This window comes from Struthio camelus, chromosome 10 (assembly GCF_040807025.1).
Source record: "Struthio camelus isolate bStrCam1 chromosome 10, bStrCam1.hap1, whole genome shotgun sequence".
NCBI classification, from domain to species: domain Eukaryota; kingdom Metazoa; phylum Chordata; class Aves; order Struthioniformes; family Struthionidae; genus Struthio; species Struthio camelus.
This window is the reverse complement of record NC_090951.1, coordinates 6,929,216-6,949,473: the sequence shown is the minus strand read 5'-3', so window position 1 is coordinate 6,949,473 and position 20,258 is coordinate 6,929,216.

The window sequence follows — 20,258 nt, the reverse complement described above, 5'->3', positions numbered from 1 at the left end:
CCTTTATCTAAGGCTTTATCTGGATTTCTAAGGATCTCACACTTTAAAAGGTGAATTTGAAAACCATCAGTTGCTCTCCTGCTGAAGGGTGTGGATGGAGATTGTGCTATACCATCTGCTCCCAGCCTATTTTATGTTATTAAAAAGATACAGCTTTTTAACTCAGTAATTCTAAGTATTTTTAGTTTGCATTTGTTGCTATTCTACAGCTGGGAGCAGAACGTTTTGAAGTAAATCAGATGAGAATTATACTGTGTAGAAAGAAGTAGCAGATATTCAATGCTCCTATATTAGGTTAATGTATTCCTTTTATGGATTTATTTTTCTTAGTTCAAGACATGCAGAAAAGAATAGGAAAAAATAAAATCCTTCAAGTAAGTGATTTACTCTATATCAGGGATGTGTTTACCTGCCCTACTTAGATGGGGAAAAACAAGTTAGCTAAATGTTGCTAGATATGAATATTTTCATCCTTTATTTCCATAAAGATTAGCTGCATATGGCCCCTTGAGTAAACAAGGTGTATTGGCTCATAAGCTCTATTGGGAAAAAAGCAACATTAAAGATGGATCTCTGCTCTCAGTTCCATTGCAATCACACTACAACCGAGAGACTAGAAGAAACAAAAATGTTTATTGATTACTTTCCCCATAACTTTGTGCAAAGAATATTGAAGACCAGCGAAGCGTCCTAATGACTTAACTTCTTTCATTCAGTTATGACACGAGGGCCGGGGCAAAAAGGAAAACAAAGGAAAAAAAGAAAAAGAAAAAACCTGTTTGTTTAAAAAGAATTTGGATTACGTAAAACTAAATGACCTTCCTTTGTTTTAAGGTTGAAATTGTTTCCAGTAAAATTAACGTATACCCTTTAGAATAAGGACTGGAATACTATTTTGTGGACTCTTTGCAGGGAAATAGCACAAGGCAATATCGTGCTTCCAAAGCTAACAGACCATCTTTTAAAAGAGCTATTTACAGCAGTGCTGCCAACATAGCTGCCCTTCCCAGGCAAGGACTTGCTTCTTGCTCCCTCTCGCAACTCTCCTCCTCAGCTGCCTCTCGTCCCCCCTCTTGGTTCGTAGAGGTTACTTCATCCCTTTGCTAAATAGGCCTCATGCAGATACAGTACATGGCTGGGAGATGGGTTAATGGCAAACTGGAGTCATAGTTCAAGCTAACACCACCAACGAGGCTTAAGATATGGCTGGAATCCCTCACAGGCCACCCACTGTTTAAGAGCAGCTTAGCTCTTTTCAAGCTTCAGTTCATTTATATTCAGCATAAGCTGAATTTTCTATTTAAAAATTGAAGTCAAGGGTCATCGCCAGAGACGGCCACTTCATTCTTCCAGTCACATTCTAACTCAATATCAAGCCCCAAATGCATATTTGGGCTGCCTAATTTTAAGTGCTTAATTTAAACATCTGAATTTAGAGCCCATGCTCCCTACCCAGGCAGCAGCAAGGTGCTTGTGGTATTGACAGCCAAGACAACCGTGACGTACGCATCTACAGTAGATGCCTAGAACTAGCTTCCTTGAATCATCCACCTTTCCAAAATACAATATGATATTTAGACTGCTGTTATAACGTTGCTGTATGAGCAAACACAAGGATTTTTGAGTGCACTGCAATCAGTGATACTAGAGAGAAGCCAAGTGACAGTATTCCTTGATATAGACTTTTTTTTGTTGACAGGCCCACAAGAGTTTGACAGGTTGCTTTGTTGACAGTCCCGAACTGGCCAGTGGCCACAGAAGGGCATAACCAGCACCTGTTCACATTTTTGTCATCTGCCAGTACTGGTAAGATAGGGTTGCTGGAGGCCCTACAGTCCAACAGAAACTAGTTCATTAGTGAACTAAAAGCCTCATGCAAATACAACAACTCAGTCACCAATAACCTTCTCTGGCGGAGAGACATTCAAAGCTTCTGTACCTGCCACACTGCCTCTCTAGCTGCAATTCTCCACAACAAAAACTAGTAATAACCTCATTTCCCAACAGCTTGATCTCCAATGAGACCATCTTTAAAGTCTCCAAACCTAGACGCTGATGTTCAGCATTATGAAAATCTATTCTTTCTTCGACTTCTTGGTTTTAGAGAAAAAAATTCTTTACAATCACTTTCTCTTTCAGTTCACAGAACTCAGACGTTTATCAGGTAGCAGTATTTTAGGTATTTCGCATGTCAACAGCGCTTCACTTGCTTTTCATCCTTTCCCCAGAGGGGCAGGAAAACAGATTTATCTTTACTTCCTGATCTTTCTTCCCCATCGTCACTCTAGATGGAAACACTTCTGCTTTGCTTCCTTCGCTTCCAGTGGGTTTGGTCTGGAAACCCAACTTTCAGGGGTGCTGTTGTGCTTTCCCTTTAATCACACCTCTTCATTGCAAGCTTTGCTAAACTGACTCTGCCATTGCATGTTCAAGTGAGTCTTCAGCAAGAGAACTAGTCACGGGCATGGTGCTTCCAAATACTCCCATATGCCTGAAAAATGGGCCTATTTACACATGGTTGACCAGCAGGGGCTTTCCTCATGAGGGCTCTTTGTTCATTCGCTTCTGTTAATCCCACCCTCAATTCCATGATCAGATGGGATTGAAAATACGGCTGCTTCAGTGAGTCAGTGAGAAATTTGAGAAATACAGTGTTTGGTCATCTTTTGGGGCTATACAGAGAATGGACTAAAAAAAAGAAAGGGTATGGAGAATTCCAGCTTCAAGAAAAAACAAAAAGAAATTTACAGCCAATTTTAACAGGCAACTCATTTGTGTAAGTGAGCTTGATCACAGTGAATACTGGAGCATTTACCAAGCCTTCCTAATAACTGACGCAGCCTTGACATACGGCTTGCTCTGTTGCCAAAAGTAGATTCATCTATATGCCGGAAAACAATAGTCTTCTAATCCTATCAGAAACAAACAGAGTATTGTTTTATTAGCAGTGAGTTAAATTATTTTGGATAGTTGAGTATTGCAAGCTGAGAAGTTTTTATTTTAGGGGCTTTTCAGCATATAAACAAGTGAAACCCTAATTCTCAGAAGAAAGAGTAAAAGTGGGTGTTTCCCATTATCCTTAACCATTCCTGAGGGCTCTTAAGAAAAAAGAAACTAAAACAAGCAAGTATCACCTGTCTATTTTTATTTTATTAGGAATTGACCATCACTGTCCCATCTGCTCTGTCACTCACTTCCAGAACATCTGAATGTAATATTGCTCAAAATTAACCCAGTGAGGGTTACTTAGTCCTGTTTTTGTTTAAACAGCAATATATTTCAATCTTTGCTTGATCCAATGCAAGTTTTATGGAAACACGTATACTACTGAACACAGGTTTTAAGTTCCTATAAATTGAATGTGGGAGTACTCTCTACAACAGTAGAGGTTACTCTCCTGACGGCAGAAACCCCACAGCAGAGTTGACTAAACGCATGCTCAGTAGCACAGCATGGCATACAACAACATGCATTTCCCGCTCTGGTCCCAGGGCCAAGAATAACCTTTTTGCCTAGCTGCAGAAGCATTTTCCAAGCAGCAACTGGAAGAGAATCATCCAACTATGAAGAGGCCAGAACCCCACTGCTCAAAAACACGGTAACCGGCAGTCAACAGCTACCACCACGTCAATGAAACGTTGCCATGTGGCTTGGAAGTAAAACAGAACAAATTAAACATGGATTTCTCCATCTGATATAGAGGTACAAGGTTAGCAACTCATTTGAAGTTGTACTGAGCAGTAGTTTCATTTAAATGTTACAGTAGGAAAAAAAAAAAGAGACGACAACAACAACAAAGGAGACTCAAACTTCAGGCATCAACATTTTGGTCTCTGGTTTAAGAAACACTCAAGTTCACTGCAATTCAACTGACATTATCAATCAAGCTTACCAGAAGCAGCTATTACAGCTAAAGATTCCTCAGGTTAGAGAAATATATAATTTTCAGTTATATCAATCAGATCATTTGAATTTGATTTCATCTGGATTTGTCTCAAATATTCAAAGTTTTTTTTTAAATTATAGAGTAAATATATCTTTTGACCCAAATGACACTGTTTTAATACAAGCATAAATAAGAACTTAATGGAAAAATGCCAGCAAGGATTAGTCCTCAGATTTAACTATGGTAATCTAATAAAATATGTGCTGATGCCTGGGAAGGATTCAACATCTGTTGTGTCAAATTTTGCTCATCTTGTGCATCTTCCCATTCTTATCATCTACTTCACGGGGAACTGACTGTCCTTATTCTGAGAGAGAAGATGGGCCTTGTAGATGATTTTTACTATTATTATCGAGACATTCTCCTTTCCAGCATCCTCAAAACAAGCAGGCCAGGAGCGTTTTTACATAAAATGTGATGTAATTAACATGACAAATTCTTTGTACTTACAAGAAAAGATCTGCTAAATAAATATGGAAGAGTTGCTGTTTTACATGCGAGTGCAAATACATCGGAAAAAGTTCAATGTCCTTAAAAGAGAATGCCACATACAGAAGCCTGAATTCTGTTACTCATCACAGGAAGACATAAAAGGCCAGTTGGATTAAAAAAAAAAAGATCTAACTGGTATCATTTTATATGCACAGTTTATTGCAAAAGAGTAAAATAGACTTGCCACCTCCTTCCCCTTCACTCAAAAATTCATCCTAACTAGTGTTAGCAAAGATAAAGGAAGAGCAAAAAGTTTTAAAAAGTGTTAATATTTATAGCCTCACTCTGTTATGAATCCAAGACTATATGTTCATGGAGACTTGCCAGGAATTGCAAAATTGCATAGAACAGTAAATAGCTTTGCAGAATCTGAAATAAGATTTCCCTGTGCTTCCTAGATACTGATTTCAGCCAACGCTATGCCCCACACAAGTCTCCCTGCAGTTCTCACGCTGTGGCCAAAATAATAGGCACTATCCAATCATTATACCTTCATACAGCTGGCAAAGGACAGGAGAACATTGACGATGACAAAAGCTAGCAGAGGAGGAGGAAATTAAAAACACAAAATTAAAAAAAGGAAAAACACAGGCAACTGCATGAGCAAAATCTGGGTGGAAGTAATTGACAAACTCTGTTAAGACCACGCAAAGAATGAAAACTGCACAAGAAGGAATTCTGGAGAATGGAACAGGACAGCCCAATGTAAGCTTAGGCATCTGAACTATCTCAGGAGGAACTGAGCCTCATTTGGCTCAGGAGACTCAGGTTGGAATACCTGACCCTCTGCAGTTTCACTGCTCAGATTTATCTTTCCAATTTGCACTGTATAAAGCACTTCTGAAAACATATGGTAAATGGAGACGTTCTTGAACACATCCCATGTAATAAATATGTTTTATGTTGTATAATAAATAACCAGATTCAATTAAGCTCAGCATAGGAGCCATATTTTGTGAGTATTGTTTGGAATTTTAACATCTTATGTGCTTTTCGGAGTAAAATATTCTGTCGGAAACTTTGTAACCGAACACAAAGTTAGATAGCTTGACATCTTCTTTCATCTACATCAAAAAGAGAATCTGGTTCCAATTATTCTAGTAATCCTGAGAATGGGATTTTGACCTGATCTGCAGAATCCAGGAATAACTCCTTTGAATCTTCATCTTTAGAGCTGTGTAAATTATGCACTAGACCACAACTGGTTTCCATTAGCTTTTGGGAAGGTGTAATGTATGTGGTTAAATCCTAGCCACAGTGGTCCAATTCCAATTTTATGTGAAAGCCTTCCAGTCTGCCAACGCATTAAAACAGAGGTGGGAGACCAAACAATTGAATTTCTGGCTTCTCTGAAGGAAACAAAATTAAAAGATCTGAGTTTTAAAAGTCTTCAGAATTCAGCAAAGAAAAGAAAATTATATTTTCTTCTTCATTTGGGCAGACTTTCTGAAAACACTGACAGCGGAGCAGGAAGTTAGAGTCATGCGTGCAGTTTGTCCTTATTCAAGGTGTTTTCAGTGTCTGAAACTTCAGTGGTTTCCAACTAGTTCAGTTCCCCAGGACCAGACATCTTCTTACAGGCAATCCCAGAAGTGAAAGCTGGAGGCCAGAAGAAAGAGTTAAGTGAATTTGTCCTATTGGGAATAAAGTCTGAATAAATATTCTATTGATTTGATCTGTGAAAGGATGAGCAAGTATTTGTTACTACAAGGAAAGCGTTAATTTGAAGCGAAAAGATGTTGAATGTTTTCAGATAATCTCACTGTTCCAGTGGATTGACATTTAATTCACTTTGAGCACCTACAATCATTAAATACGAATAGGTCAAGCTTAAGAAGCTCTTGTATGATACACGGTCACTAACAAAAACTCCCTAACGAGGAGGTGTCACTGTCAATAGCCAGAAGGACCATTACAGATATCAAACCAGGATGAGATAGGCCTGAGAATTTTTTCCACACAAAAGCCTAATAACATGAGCGCACAACTTTTAGAAAGATATCCAATCTTGAGCTAAAGACTGCAATAATAGAGACTTTATCATATCTCTTCCTACATTTCAGAATAATTTTGTTTTAAAACACAGTGCTTTATATCATAATTAGTCTACTTGCCCCATCTACCCATTAAGTACTGTTATGCCATGGGCTGCTAAAGTACCATCTGGAGTCAGTAACGGTCTAAAGATGAACTTTGCCTATAAAAATAGACATTAAAAAGACTATCCTTGGAGTAGCACACTTATAATAACTAGTTGTCACAGGAGATTCAGGGTAGGAAATATTTCCTATACCAGCTGTGGTATTTCAGTTGTTGATATTGTGGTAACCACTGCTGAATGACAACTTTTTAGTAGCAGATACTTAAGCTGTACAAAATACAGTGCCTGAAAAATAGGCTACGGACGTGGTTTTCAGCCTTCTTTCTCCATAGCATATACTCAATCTACACATTAACTGGAAATATTTTTCTGATTTTTTAAAAAAAATTCATTTCAATACAATTGTCCAAGAGTTCAAGAGAAAAAAGGATTCAAAGTTTCTGGACCCTTTAGATTCTCCATTTGAGCCGGTGGAGTTTCTCCAGGTTTGCTGGAGCTGACTGCGGCCCTGTAAGATGCATCTCTTGTGGTTCACCTAAGATGCTATTTGGGAAAACTAGGAATCTTGGGAATTATTGCATAGCAATAATGCTATGGTATTATTTTAAAATAACTTGGTAGTTTGGTTTCTTATGATGCATGCAGGATGAATCTGGAAACTACAGCAATCAATTGTGGCCGAGTTTTGGATGATAGCAAAAAGCTTTCATTATTGGAAACTCATCTAACATATCCTATAGGCAGGGAAGGAGAATGAAGCCCATTTCATTCTTTCATTCTCCCACCATCGCACTGCTCCCAGCACTCTCCCTTGTCTCGCTTGTTTTACTTGACATCTGTATTATAGAGTGTCCAGGGCTGGAACAAGCTTCTTTGTAGTTCTTCGATACAGCACAAGGAGATGTAAATATTTGGCTGGGGTTACCGGGTAATGCTGCACTAGATATAACACCCCAAAAAAGTCCTGTCACACAGAAATGAAAAGGAGCCTTTAAAATCTTCTGAAAAATTGGAGAAGCAGTCCAGGTTCTCAAAACAAGAAAAAAGTATTACACAAGAAAACAAAACAAACTCTAGTCCACACTGTCAACACCTCAACATTTTCCCTACTTCAGGGCAAGATAGTCCCAGCTGCTTCAGCCAGGACTTTCAGTCCGCTCCTCTGTGACGATCCCTTCAGCAGTAGGAAGTCCAGCCAGAGAGCAGCTCTTTGGCTTAAGGCAGGCTTCAGACTCCTCAAAACCCTCCAAGAGGAAGCAAGGCTTTCAGAACTAGTGAACTGAGTTTTTTTTTTTTTTTTAAAACGAATTTAAACCAAGTACAGTTTCTTCACCAAGATACCAAGCTTCCCTTCCAGTGCTCTTAACCCAGAACTGTCTCTTCTGACGCATGCTTAATTTGCACTATGAGCAAGATCACTTGCTGGCATAGATGGAAGGTGGGCACAGGACCTGTTTGAAAGCCTTACTGGCTTTATGTAGACTACTGTGTGTAACAGGAAACATTAAAGGGTCTAGGCACCTTGTAGCATTCCTGTTTAATTTAGACAAGTGAAAAGCAGCTCCAAACTAGGAAAAATATCAGGTTACATTATGTTTCAAGTTGCCACACATATCTTTCATAAAACCCAGTAATAACAGGAAAAACCCTTGGAACAGAAAAACATTACCAGCATTTGTGATACCCTGCTTCTTGATTATTGCCAGGTTTTTTTAGTCTTATTCTTCCACGTAAATACAGTCTGAAGCAAATAACAGACAACTGATGCCGCATTACAGAAAATCCCACATCAGCTACATCATAATATTTTAAAATAACGTTACAGCCTCTCAACTATCACATGCTATCATCATTGCACTAGATTAGTTTTCCGAAATTTTTCATCTTCAAACATCTGGACAGATTAGTTTAGGTCATACCATCAATACAATGAGTTTTGTGATTTCTCAGGCTAAATTAAGGACATATATCCCTATCACAGGAGCCCAATTGTAGCTTCGTTATGCGAGCTAAGTGCATTGCACTTACACACGTAGGTAAATTTAGCTTCAGTTGCATTTTTACTACACTAGCTTACGTAGCAGTGATAACATGCTTAAAGTTATTATACACATATATGGAGGCTTGTATACAGAGGAAAAAAAAAATCTATTAGCCAAGCAGTATCACAGTAAAACTATAGTTATCCCAGACTAGCATCCTGTAAATTCACATTCATTTCAGCAGAAGAATGTCTTTGCTGGATACGCTGCCTGCAAAGTGGCACGGTCAGTGGCACATCTCACGATAGTTTCACATACCTCTGAACATATCACTCCAGCAGAACTCCCAGCTGGTCTTGCTGGCTCTTAGCAATCCCGACCCATTCACAACAAGAGAAAACTACCAACTGTCAATGGAAACAGATCGAGTCCACAGACCACTGTTTCCATATGGATGGAGCCCAACCGCCAGTTTTAAGAGGAAAAGCAGCTGCACATGAGATTTAAAGACAATTCGCCAGGGATCAGTTTTGCAGCAAAAAGAATTGGTCCAGGAGCATTCATTAATCACTTAAAGCTGAAGGCTTTTGCAGGGGACGCACTCATCAGACACACACTGGCATGAGGTCTCGAGCAGGACAAAATTCCCCTTCTGGGTCTGGAGCCAAAAGGACTAACATTTCAACTAAAATAAAAGGCTAGCTGAGGTGTACATGAAAGCCACTTAAATAGGCCAGTACCAACTCAAATAATTAGAAAGATTTTACTAAATTATGCTTTTACATTATACATATGTGCACACACCTACGTATAAAAACTCCCACATGTAATGGCTTATGATAACATAAATTGTACTGATTTACTTGGCAAGTCTATACAGTGTACTGACAGGTTTCAAAGCCGAAGGCTGAAGCCCAGCCCCAGACATTATTTAAAACAAAGCCACAAGATCTTTAAGCCTCAAACTGGCATGTCTCACCAAAAAGGTGATGATTTAAATCCACTAAATTTCACACAGAGTAAATGAACTGCTGAAGCTTGGGCTTTAACCAATGCTTGGAGCAGACATCAAATTGCAGGGTCTGAGATGAGAAAGGTTCATCCAGAGGACACTGCAACAGGTCTGAGCCCAAATAGGTAAATAAGCAAAGTGAGCTGCACAGCTGCCTCGTTATTGCACTCAGATGGCCAGAAAAGTATCTTAGGTCTTGAGGATACTGAGAACAAGGGGTGGGAAAAACAGTTCTCCAGTATTACATGGAGATTTTAAAGACGAGCACATCTTAAAAAGTCTCAAGGAAGGCAAAAAAAAAAAAAAAGAAAAAAAAAAGAAAAAAGTCAGATCCTGCTGATTGTAAGTTTATGCTAATTTTTATGTTTCAGTTGAATCAGGATCAGCAAAAGTTATTTTTATAAGAGTTGGAGCCTTTAAGGCATTTTGTACCACTCTAGCTCAGGCAGTGATGCCACAGGACAGCCACATGCACCTGTAAACGCAGAAGCACAGCCCCGAGCTCAATACGTGCAGGCACCCGGAGGGCTGGAGAAGCTGCATCTGCGGCTCAGGAAGTAAAGAGAAATCACCTTCCACCATGTACTTTCATGCAAAACTTGAAAAACATCCCAGCAAGCCTCCTAGTGAAAAGCTGGCTCAAACCACATATCTTGGTCTTACTTTGGAGCTCAGAGCCATGTCGAGAACATACAGGCTCTGCAGGTATGGCTCTAATGGCACCTGCTATCCCAGGAATTTGTTCTGGTGTCAGTGGTAAGTTGGCCCTTGATTTTTACAAGGAACACAAAGAACCTAGAAACAACCACATCTCAATTCAAAAGCTACCAAAATCATTCCTTGGATTGCAGCAGAATTCAAAGGTCTTTAGATCAGACCTCAGAGAGGCTATAATGGGTAGCAGCATTCAATTATAAAGAGGTAATATTAACTGAAAAGTAGGTAGTTTGTTTTTTTTTTTTTTTTTCCTGAGGGGAGGAATAATGATTTCTAGACTGCATGTAAAATTTCACAAGAAAAGGAAGATATTTGTTTTAATGATCCAGATACATAAGTTATATTTTAGAAAATCATAGTGTGTCTGTTATATAAACAGTATTTCCTGAAAAGGTGGTCAACACTGGCAGTTAATATCCACTCCATTAAGACTGAGGCCTGAAGCACAATTTTTAATGGCTAATTTGAAGAAATTTTTATTTTAAATAGATATTAGATGATGAAAAATGCTATTTATCAAACAAATTGGTTGCAGGATTTCATAATTCTCTTAAGTATTCTTTGTAGCAGTCAATCACTGATATTCATTTGCCATAATGAAAGCTGATCACACATTTGTGAAACAATCTCTGCCCCTAAACCACCAACCTAAGTCTCATAACTGTGTAAGACGTGACCTGTCCCAGTGGATTTGGTTGTAAAGAAGACAACCAAGACCAGTCTCACTCCCTCTGAAAGCAGTAGCTGGAGTTTTGCCATTTATTTTGGTGAGACCGAACAGGCCTATATGCCAAGCAACATACTTAGCTCCCAAAGCCTAGCTTCTGTCAAGCCGAAGAACGAGCATACACATCCCCTGTAGCAAGCTGTGACTAGTACAGGTAGGTCTCATGGTCCTTCCAGAGGTGCAGTGTCAGATTTCACTAGATTATCTATAAGTTTAACTATGATTCTACCGGTATTTGAGGTCGACTTTCACAAGTTATGATTAAGCCATCAAGACATCAGATGTTTTACCACTATAGGGCTTATTTCTTAATACAGAAGAACCACCCCCCCCCCTTCTTTAGGGGTTGCCCCACCCTCCATTAATATCACAAACACCTTGCCTCTACATTAGAGCTTCTGCTGTTTCATTGCTACTGAACCACTATGAGCCTCTGACACTTCTTACAAGAAAACATTACAATTAAGAAATAGCTTTGTCAAGTCCTAGTTATTTGTTGAAAGCATCCAAAAAGAACAAACAGAAGTTTAGTGTGATCTACCAGATTACCTAGCTAATTTTATGTTTAAATAACATTTTGTGGATTACCCTACATTAACATAATACAAATTAATGAGATACCCTCAACCAAAACTAATGCAATACTGTTCTTTTGCTTAATTGGATTTAATCTTAGTCTGGTATAATACTAGGTGCAAACAATTAAATACAATAGTGAAGCAGTTTATCAAACTTAAGGAAGATCCATGCCAAGTATTCAGACCTCTTTCCCCCGAGGTTACAAGTTTAAGATCAGAATAACACTGAGTCATACCCCTACTTGCAGCCCCATTATTATCTCTTTTTCCTTTAGTTCTTAGACAAGAATTGATGAAGCAGCCCAATCTCTATATTTTATCAAGTAGTAAGAACAGATTCATCATTTGATATCAATCCATGTTGTTTCCCTGGGGTCACTGGTGTTATATTAATTTACATTAGCAAAGGTCTGGGCCATTGCTTTAATCTATTCAAAGTTAGAAGGACCAGATAACAATCATTTGATTTTTTTTTTTTTTAAAAACAGAATCAATACATCAGATGCCTACTTGATCTAGGAGAGATTTTACATATTTTTAATAGTAAAAAAATTATTATGCCAATAAAATAGTGCTTGAATATAAGCCTTCATATTTATTTCATTCCAATCCACCTGTGCTATAGAAGTGCACTTATGGATCCATAAATAATTAAAATCTAAGAGGGCTGTTGGGAAAATTGTCTCAACTGATCATCAGACGTATCTCACCCGTCTAGACATATTTGTATAGCATTTATTCTCATCTTAAAGGGGGCAGTAGATTATGTGAACCACAGGTGTCAAAGGAGGATGGAATAAAAGCTCCTTCCTTAAGTTCGGCACATAAGTCTTCGTCACTAGCCTCAAATCATTTAAGTGCTTTTACAAACTTCTCACAAGGTCTTGTCTCATCCCATCTAGGACACACTTCATTTTCACTATGACACAGAGAGCAATTTTTCCCATCTACAAGCAACACAGATTCCACAAGTATCTTTAAACAGTGGGAGGTTAGAAGGAAGGCTTCTGTAACATAGGCAATGGTTAGCAAAACCCAAGAGGCTGCAAAAACACCTCCACCAGCCTATGGCCTTCAAGAAGCACTTTCCAGAGAAGAAATTTCACTCAAGTAAGTAGACTTAACTGTTGTGAAAATACTGCCTTCGACACTTAGTACAGAGCAAGCAAAAGAGTAGCATGTAAATGAACACACAAATATAAGTTACACTCAACAATTCTCATTTCTCAGAAAGAATAACTAATTCTACTAGTTAAATAAGAAATTTAAAATCACATTTACACACCCCCAAAGCAAGTCATCTAAAAGAACAGCTCACGGTCTTCAAGACGAAACAAAATAACTCTTGGCATCACCATCCCGAAAAGCAGAATGCATTCTGCTCTCCTCTCCACTACACAACTGGGGCTCACCCAACAGATTCTGTGCTTTACACGCACTCTCAAAAGCTAATTCACTGCAGCTGAAGCCAACTCCATCCCGCCTACAACTGGGCTCCCTGGCAACAATTTTAGTGAGAACTGACACCTGTGGTAGATAGCTGGTTCAAGGAGAACATTAACCTTCCCAGTGCCAGTGCTTTAGTCCTGGTCTATGTACATCCCACCGCAGCCTTAAACACACACCACGGCAAGGAAAGCAGCCTGCTCCTCATTAGCAATTTCACAGAGTCCGAAAATAATGATGTGACAACAAACTCAACAAAATTTGCTCTAGGGCACAACAAGAAATAGGCAAGATTTCCATATTTTTGGAGGACAATTTACTGTACTTGAAAGCGATGAATTCTTTCTGTTTACATTAACTGCCTCACTATTTGGTCCAATTATTCCTACTACTTCAGCAATCATGTTACGCTTGTTCAAGAAGAAAGAAATAACAACAGCTTATCTTGTTGAGAGCAAAGAACAAACAGTAAAAAATCAGTGGATGCACTTAAGCACTACAGTTGTTGCTATTGTGCTAAAGAGATGATTCATGTTCTCATAGCAACTAGGGTGAAAGAAAAATGCTCTTCTTCTGAAAAGGATTCTGTTGTAATGGTTAAAGAACTCTTGAATAATCAAGCTAAATGGAGAAGGGAAAAAACACTTCCCTATAAAATTATGTACACTAAACCCAAGGACATGTTGATCTTTATATTACATCAAACTGCATATGTATCTAACTTAATCATCTATCACTGTTATATTTTGTATTAAGCTAAGGCAAAAATGAACAGCATCAAAAATCAAAAAGCTCTTTAAATAAGGCGAAACTTCCAGATGGCAGTGATTGGTTACAGAGACTGGCTAACGGAGAATCCTGTATTGCACATTCAAAACCAAACTCTCTTCAGTTAAAATCATTTACTGGAGTGATTGAAACCAGCTCTTTGCAAAGTGCCTCGGCCAGTCGGCATTCCCATGGCCATCTGGCCACAAACAGCAAGCCCCACATCTTCGCCGGCATTGGTGTCACACCATGGCTAAATGTCACTTTGGTCTCACCGCAGGCACACCACGGTCACAGTATATGGCAGTGAAGGAGCAGGAATGACAAGAGGATTTTGAGTGGACCATGGTCATGTTACGCTGACTTCGTAGTTTCAGTGCTCGACGATCCTCTCCTCACCCATGGAGGTTTACGCTGTTACCACAGTCAAAATAGATCGCAGTTTGCTAGCACATCACCGTCACTTTTTGTTCATGCTAAATAAGCTTTTTTTTCCCCATTCATGGCAAAATGGCTTTCACAAAGCCCTCGGTAAGCTGCTGCAGGCATGGAAGACAAGCTTGTCCTTGACCTACGTTTTAACACTCTCCTTTGTGGCAAGGTTTAGTTTCAAATAATGGCCAGGTTGTGGAATCAGAAATCAATATTCAGGCGCACTGTTGAGAGAGAAGGTTTGATTTCCTAACATGTCAGCATGACAGAAAGCTAGATCTAGCCCAGGTAGCATCAGTTACCAGTGCTACCTTCTGGGGCTACCTCTAGCATGAACTTCCCGAGAAGGAATAAAGGCAGCTGCCGTTAGCTTCCTTGCTTTGCTCTCATTTCCCCTCTCATGCTGCTCCTCTCCTTTTTCATTCTCCAGTCTTCCATTCACTGCTTTTCCCTCCCCTATTTCATGGAGCCGCAGTTGCCATCGACCCACAGCGCCGGAACGGTGTGCAATGGGCAGGACAGCGTGCCAGGCAGGGACACAAATCACTGCTTCTCGCAGTACCAACTCAGCCCAGCAGGCTGGAGGCTGCTGGGACGACCAAAAGCCACGACAGTTGCAGGAAAATGTATTCAGTCTCTTGAACTGAGTGCTGGGCAAAGAATTACTGTAAAAATTAGCAGAATCCCACCCACATGAGGGGATCCTGAAAGTTTGCCTTTTAATCTTACCAAGGTCTGTTACAAGGTCTGGGCTGCAACCTTCAGTGTTTGTCCTCTGCAAATCTGTGTTGCAATTCTGTAGCCACAGAGTTTTATTTAAGAGACCTTTAATTAACCATTTCAGCCAAGCAACACTCAGGGTGTCTGTCATTTTAGCAACTTGGAAAGCAATTTTCCCTTTGGAAACTAAAGCCGTACTAGTAAATTCTCTTAAAAGTTTTCTCAGCAAGTTCTGACAGCTTTAATACAGGAAAGAGTGGTGGTAGCAGGATATCTATGCAGAGATCATTATATTGTTTTCTTAAGCTTATCCAAAGCTTTTTAGGAACTTTTTTGAATGACCAAATGGATTCCCTACTCTCTCTCCACACCAGTTGGGATTTTGGCAGAGAAGCAGAGCAGGATATCGAAGCGTACCAGAAGATGCTGGGTTGACTCGGACACTATTCCCTTTGGAATAAAGCCGCCACGGCTGTGGGAAAACCATGCTGGCCAAACACAACTACAAGCTCAGAACTGAGCCCTAGGGCTGCTGTTCTGTGCTACAGTGTTGTCCTCTGTCTGCAGTACCGCCTACGGCCTTTCACTGATCATTTTTAAGATACTGACTGAGCACGCTCCTTATCCAGAGCTTCCAAGGTACCCAGAGATATATTTAGACCAATATGCAAAATGCAAATGAAAGCACTATTTAGGTAAAGAGGTTTGAATGTCATTAACGCTATTATTTACTTTTTCTCAAATATCGGCAAAATATGTAAATATCTAGCACAGACAAGTTTCTCTGTTGTATTTTAGAAGCGCGTTGAAACAACTGTTTGTGGAGCAGCATATACTCCCCCAAAACTGCCCATAGATGAGATTAAGCTTTGCCCTACATCCAGCAGCTTAGTCCTACTTTTAGTTCCTATAGTGCTAGTACACAACCCCACCAGGCAGAAAATGTTGAAATTGCACCGAGGAGGTATTTGCTGCAGTGTGGCCAGCGCGGAGCATTGCTGACGCAAACTGATCCGGCTGCAGGTACCTCCCGCCACCCTGGCCTGCGCCTGGGAGCTCAGAACCCTCTCTGCAGCACTCACAGCGCTTTGCCCTATATCCAGGCATTTCAGAAACAGGATAAAATGCCTTCTAGCTAATTTTGGTTTCTAGGAAAGTGAGGCTGTATGCATCTAGCTCTATTATGATTAAACGAGGCTTATCTAAGTACTTTGAGTTTACAAAAAGAAACTGGTTATGAAGCGATTGTTTTCACTTGCTGGCTTTGTGCACCTCGAAGGTAATTAGCTGGAGGACAGGCTTGCCCTGGCACAAGTCAAAAATGATTTAAACAGAGATCTTTCAAATTAAATGTTTGAGAGCCTGCTTGCTGGTTTTATGGATTTCAGGAGGGCAGATTCACATGGTGACATATTCCGGGAAGTATGGGAACAGCACCAGAAATTACTGTTTCCTGCAGTACTGCTCTTGCTTGTCCGTTCTTGAAGCATTAGAGTGGATGATTCATGAGGCTGAGGGTGCTCTGCAGAACTATTTACAGTCAGTGTTTGTGCCACTTCTCGACACTAAAGAGAAGTTTAATACACTGTAGTTTGGTTGAAAGGAAGAAAAAAAAAAACCTCTGGTAAGAGCAAGCTATGGCTTGCTGGACTCTACTTGTTTCTATTAGATTTCAGACAGATAGACCCACGTAGATCACGGCTGTATTTCCAGCACACTTCATCTCTAATAGCTGTGTGGCCCCAGCTCACCACACTGGGGTGACTAGGCCTTTGCAACCTCATCAAGACATTTGTATGAAAGCTTGACTTGATCTTCAAGGATACTTTATCCCAGCAGTACAGCTGGCTCCAGGGAAGCTTGGCACCTGAAATCAAACAGAAGATCTGTCCCTGGATAAACCTTCACATTGACAACGGTAAGTTCTTTTCTCTCACTTAACTCATCTGTACTGAAGACAAAGCAATGCTGGCATGAGGAGCACACGTATGTGGAGACCCCACAGTACAGCAGGGCTATCTTGATAAATCTGAAAGAACCTGAGGCATGCGGAGGTCATACGAAATGGAGTCCAGTGCAGAGTGGAGCTCCACGTTCTTCGTTGCAGCAATATGATGGAGCTCAGCATGCCTGGATCGTCTGTTTTTTGCTACTGCCAACTGTGACAATTACACAAACACATACATATATTTACCTTGCATGCAGTATTTTTTAAAGCTGCAAACAATTTTGTTGCATGTGCTGCATTGTGCTTTTGACCAGACTTTTGAGGAACTTTCACCAGCGTCAGCGTAACTATAGTATGGTGCCTGCCACCTGCCATGCCAGACATAAACTGACCTGCCATGCCAGACATAAACTGAAGGAAATATTATTCCTGGAAATTCCCTTGTTCGAGGGATTTCTCTTGTCTTGTCAAACTTACTGAAGAACAGCATAAATTAACCTGGCTGGGTTCTGAGGAGCAGAAAATGCTTCTGAAAGCTGTGGCCCTTTCTGCCTGGAGGTTAAATTTTCAAATGCTCATTTTGGAAACAAAATAGACCTACTACCACAGTGACACCACAAGGAAAGAAAATGTCAAAGCTTGATAGCAAACATGCCCTCTTGTTTTGCTCTTCAAAAGCTGCATCTTAAGACAATAAAAGTTTGGCTGGTAGCCAGCAGAACTGTCTGGTAGACCCTACTGGAAGAAGGCATGATGCCTTACAAAGGTTAATTTCTTCAAGAATTCACCTCTGTCCCCCCTTACCTCCAGAACAATGTTGAATTCATTGCTGAAATGCCTTTGGCAGAAAGGAGTTACATTTCTGCTTGGCTGCCCCAGATGAGATCCTGAGTGGCATGGATTACATGGATTTCAATCATGAAATGCAGCAATCTTCTGCTTTAGCCAGATACATCCAGACCTGGAGGTTTGCTACAGCTGTGTCGACAATTCAGCAAGTGGCAGTGCCAGAAGTTAAATACAATATTGCTCTTTTTGGCTGCCAAAGTAGCTCTGAGGAACCATTTACACTGAGTACTGCAGAGTCAAAAATGTGGGAGGTATCGCTCAGAATGCAAGTGAAAATGTGACTTCAGAACTCCACGTTGGCAACCAGCCCTCACGCTGCTAACAAAATGGGTCAAGACCATTCCCAGTATTAACTACGGAGGGTTAATTCTGCACTGGAGTTAGTAAAATTTGAAACAAAACAAATCGCCATGCTGTGGCCCACAAACTATATGCCTACAATCTGCTGCCCTTCTCAGAATTGTGGGCTGACTAAAATTTACATTAAGAGGGCTTTTGGAAAGCCATCTGTCTCTTATAAATAGAATACAACCTATATAGATCAAGTGTTTAGCTATACCTTGGCTTTGAACCATAGTAAAAAAAATGGTAAGCCACGTGTTTGTCCTTTCTTTATCACAAGTTCATCTTAGACCAACATATAACGAACTGGAGCTGAGGAAACAATTCCCATAAATTGTTACTTGGTTTTCAGTAAGACCCCTTGGGGGTCTATTTATTTCCTATTCATTTTCTTTTTCACATGCTTTATCTTTCCAAAACTTGCTTTACTTTTCTCTCACTTGGACCACTTCACTCTTTAAGGATGATTTGCATACTGTAAGAAATATTTCTTATATAAGTCGACTGTTCCTTTCTCTAAGTACTATGCTTCCCCTGGACATCAGATCTGCATTGTTTCTCAAGGCTGCTTCTAATCCTCTGCAAGTTACAGTTTAACAAAGGTATTATTTTCCAAAACACATTGCTCTCAAATCCAGTAGGATTACTTTGGCGGGCAGACTGCTCCTCACCACAGCATCTCAGCCTATTTTTATGGAGCATGAAAATATCTGGAAGCCTCACTCAGGTGAAATGCATTGCTACATTTTCTATTGCTGGTAAAACAGTACTTGCCTTGTTCTTCCCAACATTCAGGAAAAGTCCAAGGGAGGAACGGAAAACTAATTTGCCTTTCTATTTCTTAAAAGACAAAACAGTTTCTACTAGATAAACTTGTAGACTGGAGAAGGAGTATTCTGTGACAGTCACAGGAAAAAAGGATCCCAAGCACATTGACTGCTGGATACTCAGAGCAGCGTTGCCTTGGTAAAATGCTGCATTGCATTGCCATTACCTAAACAAACAGAAAGCTCCTGCCGTTCTCCTCCAGGTCCATAGGGGAACCGCTTCAGCAGCTCTGAATTCCCCGCTGCCTCCCTGCCTAACATGTCTCTTTACGGACAGTGTGCCAGCAACAGCCTGAAAGTCAGCCCGAGAACACAAACGCAGCCTCTTGAGCTCGGCTCAGCCTGCGACAGGACGGCTTTCAGCACCGTCAACAAAGCCGTTTAATGGTGCAAACTCAGAGCTCGAGTACTCCTGAGCACTCGAAGGATCAACGCCGCAGCACACTGCAGAGAATTTCGTTCCAGAAGTATTTTGGGAACCCTTGAAATTAGAGGCATTCTCTTTGCTCTGCAAAAGCTCTTTTGGGAAAACAATCTAGACCATTTTTAGATGCAGAGATGTTGAGATAACCCCGCTGAGGGTGGCATTCTCCTGTTGACTTCATTTCCCTAATGTCCTGCTTTCTAGCTGCCTGGTTTTTCTGCCCATAAGGTCTCATCTTTCCAAAAAACTCTGCAATGCCATTAGCACATATACATGTTCACTAACGCTTCCTGTTCCAGCCCTATCCTGACGGGCTAGAAAGAAGGAACATGTCGAAGTGGCCCCACAGCCTACTGGGGGTCATTATCCTTCGATTAAACCTTGAGAAAGTGCAAGGCTGCTCCAGCTCACGCCGTCAGTGAAACAGGACCCAAGCTGGCTCTGGGAAGCTTTCAGACAGCTTGTCCTCAACCTCTCAGCGCTTGCGAACACGGCTCATTAAAAGCCCTGGGTTACAGCTATGAGTTCAGAACTTCTTTACCTCATATTTTTTTCCTCATATACAGCAATAAACTGTTTTGGAAAATTAATGCCTTGTGTCCCATTCTTGCTTTAAACAGTCTGTCATGTTCTTCTCCACTAGTATTAAGCGCACATGCTCCGCCACAGAACCGGCACAGAGCCCCGGCACATTCCCAGGCCCAGCTCTCACCGATTTTGGGCTTTAGGGCTGGCCTACATACAAAAGTTGCACTAGTTTAACAGTTTTTAAATTGATTTAAAGCAATGTAGAAGCCTGTGTGGAAGCAAGGCTATTGGTTTGCAACCATCTTACACCACATTAGACAATTACTAGTTGATGCAGCTATTATGGTAACATCTCGATTTAAACTAATTTGATGTAAGCTGGTTATAAACCAATTTAAGTGTGTCCAATCAGGGACATA